This window comes from Petaurus breviceps, unplaced genomic scaffold, assembly GCF_028583685.1.
Source record: "Petaurus breviceps papuanus isolate PSGF00001 unplaced genomic scaffold, PetGlider_PUasm1.0 78, whole genome shotgun sequence".
In the NCBI taxonomy this organism is placed as follows: Eukaryota; Metazoa; Chordata; class Mammalia; order Diprotodontia; family Petauridae; genus Petaurus; species Petaurus breviceps.
In genome coordinates, this window is record NW_027186502.1 from 99,407 (window position 1) to 106,799 (window position 7,393).

At 42.6% G+C, this 7,393-nt stretch overlaps 1 protein-coding gene across 4 annotated transcripts in view; it reads left to right on the plus strand.

The window, feature by feature from the left end:
- SCNN1A (sodium channel epithelial 1 subunit alpha) overlaps positions 1 to 7,393 on the plus strand; it is a 27,074-nt gene that overhangs the window by 1,573 nt on the left and 18,108 nt on the right. The window lies entirely within an intron of this gene.

Sequence of the window (7,393 nt, forward strand, 5' to 3'; positions counted from 1 at the left end):
CAAGATTGAACAGAGTATAGAAACTGTCATGCACCGGTTCCTCCCCCCACCCTTTTCCAAACCCAGAAGAGAGGAGAGCCTCTTTAAACTCAAAAGAGAGAAACTGATATGGGAAAGGGTAGTAGGAACTGGAGGTAGGCGGTGGTGGCTGGCAGAAGCTGGCCTGTCATCCTCCTTTGGGGAGTGGATTTTTTTAGAGGACAGTAAGAGGTGGTAGAGTTGAGATTGCAAAACAATTAGTGAGCCCACTGGTAGAAGAGAAGAAGAAAAGGGAATGGAAGGTGAATAGCTGAGGGGGTATGGGAGAGCAAGAAAGCATCTCTCTTAAAGCCTGCCTGGCCCAAATGCCCATGCTATAGGATTGACTTGGAAGTGACTGAACCCAATTTATAGTATTACTCTGTAAAGACTGACAGTGTTGCTTCCCAGACTAGAGGTCTGGACCCTTTAGCCTGGAGGAAGTTCTTTCTATGACTTCCTCTTTTGCCCTTGGCTCCTCCATTCTTTTTCATATGATATTTATCTTCTTTGATCCCCTTCATTCACTTCAGATTCTACCTTCTCACTGACCTTTCCATCTCCTCAGCTCCCCTTCCACCATGACCCCTTCATTCCCTCTAATATATCCATCCTTGGGACCCAGCTTGTTTGGAAGTTTGGGGGTTACATTATTTCCCATTGCCAATTTTTTGACTTGGAGGCTGAAGGGACCAACAGAAGGTAGGTAGTAGATGAATGTGTTGTGTATGTGTATACATATACATTTATATTATCTCATTCAACAAAAATAATTTGAATTTTATCTGTGAAAAAGACAGGGTCCCTACCCTCCAGAAGAATATAATCTTGTACGTATATGTAGTTTTATTTTGGGGTATCTATAGCTATACATAGCTATATCTATACTGGGGGTGGATGTATGTCTGAGGGTGGGGAATTTTCATTGGCAGGTAAGCGGCTATCCTGGTAGATGGATGTGGAAGATGGGGGTCCTCTTGTATGTCTTTCGGCAAGTTCATAGGGCTCTTATGGATTGAAGTGGCGGCAGCTAGCTGAGTTCAAATCAGACCTCAGACACTAGCTGTGTGACCCTGGGCAAGTCACTTGATCCTGTTTCCTCATCTGTAAAATGAGCTGGAGAAGGAAATGGCAACGCATTCCAGTAATCTTTGCCAAGAAAACCCTATACGGTCATGAAGCGTCAGAAAGGACTGAAAGGACTCAACAACAATGAATTGTGGCATAGGGTCCAGGTCTGATGTGTCCTTGACTAACCTCTGTTACTTAAGAGGAGGAGGCATAGGCCTGTGGAAATGAAGGGATGGATGGATGGAGAGACATGGAGAGGAAGATGTGCTTAACAAGTGCTATTTAGAATTATACTCTCATAGTTTACACAGCATTGTATTTGCTCATGTGTGACAAGATTCCTTCTAGGACCATGTCTTTTCCTTCCCTATTAACTTTCCCCTCCCCCAGCTTCTAGGTCCCTTTGTTGCTGTTCAATCATGTCCAACTCTTCGTGACCCCATTTAGGGTTTTCTTGGCAAAGATACTGGATTGGTTTGCCCATTTCCTTCTCCAGTTCATTTAGCTGAGGAAACTGAGGCAAACAGGGTTAAGTGACATGCCCAGGGTCACATAGCTAATAAGTGTCTAAGACCGGACTTGAACTCAGGAAGAGGCATCTTCTTGACTTCAGCCTTGGTGCTCTATCCTCTGTGGGCCCCCCCCCCCCCAGTTGCCCCTAGCTTCCCCTAGGTCCCTTTACTTATTAGTTTACCAATTCCAGGCTGGTCTTCACTTACCTTCCTAATCTCCGGCTCTTTTTGTTCCTAAATTGCACAGGCCACGATTTCCTAAACCCAGGGTCCTTAATGCCTGGAAGGTGGAGTGAGGAGGTGGGGTGGTGTAGCTGGCTCTAGCTGGGAATTTGGCCAAATGGACTTCAGTTAAGCCAGTTAGCCTTGAAGGCACACCTAGCTTGGAGGATCACTTGGCCTGAGGCAAGAGGAGAGAAATGGGGAGGAGGTGCTAAATGCCAGTGTTTGTCACTAAATAAGTAAATGTAAGAGGCCCTGACTAATCCATTCTCTTGAATATTTGATTTATTGTATACTTTGCTAGGTGGGGGATGGGTGAGAACCTGAAGACGTTTTGGGCTTGTGCCCTCAAGGAAGTTATCATCTCACTGGGGAATCAAAACATACACATAAAAAGTTAAATAACAATATGAGACTGTAGGTTTCAACACAGAAGTACTTAAGTGCTGCCTGAGTTTGGTTAAGGGGAGGGAGAGATCTTTGTGGGCTGGGATAGTCCAAAACAGCTTTACAAAGGAAGTGAAATTTGGACTGGCAGTTGAAAAACTGGCAAGCCTGGGAAAGGTGGAAAAGGGAGAGGGAGGGAAGTCATTCCAGACTAGGGGAGCGGTGTCCCCTAAACCAGAAAAGGGCAAATGTTCTTGGAGAACAATGAAACCAGTCAGATTGCCTGGAGCCTCATGGAGATGAGTAGAGGCTTAGGTTAGGGAGGTAAATTGGAGGACAGTCTTCGAAGGGATAGAGTGAGGGAGGGAAGGAGAAGGGAACCGTGTCAGAGGAGGAGAACATGATGGCATCATGGCCTGACTTGCAGGTTGAGAGAGGCAGAGTAGGAGGAGCAGGTTTAGACAGGTTATATGGGTGATGACCTGGGCCTGAATCAGAGTTTAGTGGAAAGAGAAAAAGAGGGAGGGAGAGATGAGTGATACCCTTGGGGAAGAAAGAGTAGGATGTGGTAATGGATGGAATATGAAGATAAGGAGGGTGAGGAGCTGGAGCAAATAACTGTGTGTATGGGCATGTAGAATGGGTTCTCCCAATGAATTCCAAATAAATTCACCCCTTACCTCTCTCTGTCTTGGCTTTGCAAAAGAGTTTTCCTTTGTCAGACAATGCATAATGATTCCTGGTTCAAGAATTATAGTTATTGGGGCGGCTAGGTGGCCCAGTGAATAGAGCACCAGCCCTGGAGTCAGGTGGACTTGAGTTCAAATTCGACACCAGGCACTTAACACTTACTAGCCGTGTGACCTTGAGCAAGTCACTTGATCCCAATTGCCCTGCTTTCCCCCCTCCAAAAAGCAAAAAAAAAAAGAATTATGGTTATTGTAACTCTGCTAGGGGATGAGGCAGGATAGGGAGAAGATTCCTAGGATCCCAAAGTAGGAAGGGACCTTAGAGTTTATCTGGTTTGAAACTCTACCCCACATTACATCATTCCAGAAATCTGGACATGGGGTCAGAAGATCTGTGGGTGAATCCTAATTCTGACACTCGCTGTGTGACCAGGGACATGTCATTTTACTCATAGTCTTGTAGTCTCAGTTTCCTAATCTGCAAAAATGGCATCATAATATTTGCACCATCCACCTCCCCTGCTGCTGAAAAGTCAATAATTACCTCTTTAGTCAATGTCTTCCAATATTATCTCTGGAGCTCAGCCTTGGGCCTCCCAAGGCCTCCTCCATTCTATTTGCAATTCTACTAATTCCTACAATTGTGTGGTGTAGATCCTCAGTTCAATAATTTCCTCAAGCCCTCTTTTTTTCCCTCTAGCATTCTTTGTTTCTAGATGAAATTGGGTTTTGCTCTGAGGAAATTAATTAGGTGGAAATTATAGGGAGGCTAAGTTTTTAGTGCAACAACAAAAAAAGAGCTTTCTTTTTTAAAAATTAAAATTTTTATTCATGCTTTTTGTTTTTAACAAAACAACTTTGCAAAATATTATTTCTTGTGTCCCTTCTCCCCATCAAGCCAAGCCACTCTTTGTGCCAAAGAATAAAAAAAAAAGAAAAAAATCATTTCAGCACAACTAACTAACATATTAACAGAATCCAACAACATAGTCAATATTCTGCACTTCCTCTTTGAAGAGGAAATTCTTTTTGGATGTCAGTTTGTATATTATACCTACACAACATTCACCCCAGAAAAATTGTAGTGACCATATTTGGCCAAAAAGAAGGGATCTTCCACTTCTCTGAAGAGGTTGGGGAAAGGGAATTATAAGTGTGAGATACTGTATAGTAAGTCAGACTTTTTCAATGTCGGTTTTGCTTGAACTTCCCCTCTTAAAATTCTTTTTTCATACAAGATGTCAGCGTTCAGTTTTATAAAAAGGAATTAACACCCAGAACTGCCCAACAATGGACTGAGCAGCCTCATTCATTTATTTCGTTGAATAAATATTCAGTTAGTGTAGCTAGGTGGTACAGTGGCTGGAGTGCTAATCTTTTTTAGTTCAAATCTGTCCTCAGACACTTACCAGCTGTATGACCCTGGGCAAGTCACTTAATCCTGTTTGCCTCAGTTTCCTCATCTGTAAAATGAACTCGAGAAGGAAATGGCAAACCACTTCAGTACCTTTACCAAGAAAACCCCAAATGGGGTCAGGAAGAGTTGGATGAAACTGAAACAACAAACATGCTATAGGGAATATAAAGATAAATATAAAGAAATAAAAATTCCTGCCCGCCCTGTCCATGTTTCACATTGCTACTTCAAGACCAACTCACTATTGTTCACCAATTTCTCTTTGTTTGAAGTCTACATCATTCATTTACATGCTAGCTCCTTTTCATCCTTGTCACTTTTATTTCTTTCTTTCAGAATACTTTCCTACCTTCCTCCAGGACATTAGCACCTGCTCCCTAGTCTTCCCCATCTCCTCCCTGACATCCTCATCAGTGACTTCAGCATCCAGGTAGACAGCCCTTCTAATACTTTGACCTTCTCCTCTCTGGTGACTGTCACACCAGCCTCCTAGCAAGGGGGACCTCATCATCGCTCTCTGATTTCTCCAGTCCCAATACCACTCTACTTCAGAAAGCATGTTGTTTGATTAGACCAGCTACTTCATGCTCTTTGACCTCACTTAGTCTCCCAGTGGGGCAAGTGGAGTCACTTCTTATTGACTCCCTATCATGTTCTCGATTGGGGCTATTTTAAACTTTTCCCACTCTTCCTCACGCTCTATACTTTACTCTTTATTCAATTCAATCCAATAAGAATTGATTAAACACCACTGTGACTTCCAGGGAATGTAATAGACCCTGAAGATACAAAGATAAGAACAAAACAGCCCCCCCCCTCAGGGAGATTACTTCCTGCTAGGGGGAGGGGAGGCCTAACAATATGGATGCAGATTAGTGAATATAAATTTTTTTTGAAATATAAAGTAATTTTTTTGAGGGATGAGGGACACAAACAACTGGAGAAATCAGTAAAGGTTTCTATAAGAGATGGCCCTTGAACTAAAGGTTCTAAGAGGTCAAATTGAAAAAGGAGAGCATGGGAGACACCCGATACCAAGGCAGAGTAAAGGGAGATGGAGCATCAAAGAGACATTTATAATATCCTTTCAGCCTCTGCTGCCCTAATTGGTGAGTGCATCTCTCTACATCTAAGCTGGTTCCAGCTTTACATTTTCCTGACAACCAGGCTACAGTCTGCTTTTTCAAGAGTCCAGTTTGATGGGAACATGAGAAGAGGGTAATAATGTGTAGTTTGCCTGGAGAGATAGGTGGAAGCCAGGCTCTGAAAGAAGAAGTGGGGGCTACAAACTGGAGCTTGTATTTTTGCCTAGATGCAATAGGGAGGGAGCCATTGAAGCCTCTTGAGCTGGGGAGCAACACTGTCAGAACTTAACTTTTGGAATGTCAATTTGACAATTGAATGGACTGGAGGAAGAGAGCCTAGAGGCAGGGATAGCAATTGACAGACTACTTCAGTAATACAGATTGAGAAGTGATAAGGGCCTGAACCTGGGTGGTTGTGGTATCAAGAAGGGGACAGATATGAAAAATGTAGTAGAATCAGCAGGATTTAGCAACAGATTAGTTATGGGGGAGGGGAGGTTAGTGAGAGTAAAGAATCACACCTGGCTTTCTGGAATAATGGTCTTGTCCAGAAATGGGGATGCAAGGAATCAGGTACGTTTAGGAAGAAAGAGAATCAATTGTATTTTGGACATGTTGAGTTTGAGATGCTCATGGGATCTCATCATGGGAATGTCTAGTAAGACAGTTTGAGATGTGAGACTGGAGGTCAGGAGAAAGATGAAGGTTGGATATGTAGATTTGGGAGTAAATGTCATAGAGATGAACATGTGAGTCGAAGAACAGGTAAAGGAAGAATGTAGAGAAAGAAGAGTAGAAACTCTGGGACAGAGCTGAGCAGGGTGTTTGAATCCAGGGGGTTGGATATGGATGATAATTCTGCAAAGGGGACAGAGAAGGCTTAGTCTGAGAAGCAGGAAGAGAGTATATTCAGAAAGAGGAGCCAGGCAGGATTATTGGCAACAAGGAGGCAGCAGTTGGAGGATAAAATTACAGGTCACCTTTATGGACAGATTGTTTTCTCCATTTTTACCATCTAACAGAAGAGACAGGTATATATTAAATAGAAGTAAAATATATATACAAAGAACCAAGAATGACCGTGGTAGGTAGACAGTACAGGATTCAGCATTGAATATATACACATGGGAATAGGGAATTTTACTTGCTTTTTTGAAGGGTGAATATTATTGAATGGACTTTTTCCCATCAAACTAAGGAAATAAATTTTAACTAAAGAAACTTAATTTTTAAAATTGGCAACTAGATTTTACTTTAAAATAGAAACTTTTTTTTTTTGCTTTTTGGAGAGCAATTGGGATAAAGTGACTTGCCCAAGGTTACACAGTTAGTTTTTGTGTTGTGTCTGAAGACAGATTTGAATTCAGGTCCCTTTGACTCCAGGGCCAGTGCTCTATTCACTGCACCACCTAGCTGCCCCCCAAAATACAAACTTTTAAAATGAGACACAAAACAAGATTTTTTTGGAGATATTATGGTGTTCCTGGGCACAAATCCTACATGCCTACTGAAGATACTATGCTAAGCATTAGAAGGACATCTACCAAAATAAGATTGACCCTGATCTCAAGGAAGTGTGTTACTGTTGTTCAGCTGTTCAGTTGTGTCTGATTCATCGGGACCCCATGGACCATAGCTTCTCTGTCCTTTACTACCTTTCTTTTTTTAGCGGGCAATTGGGGTTAAGTGACTTGCTCAAGGTCACACGGCTAGTTTTTGTGTTAAATGTCTGAGGCCGGATTTGAACTCAGGTCCTCCTAACTCCACGGCTGTTGCTCTATTCACTGCGCCACCTAGCCGCCCCCCTTCACTACCTTTTGAAGTCTGTCCAGGTTCACGTTTGTTGTTTCCATGACACTATTTATCCATCTCATCCTCTGCTGTCCCCTTTTCCTTTTGCCTTCAATCTTCCCTAGTGTATAACATTCTAATAAGTGAAACATACACACACACACACACACACACACACACACACACACACACACACACACA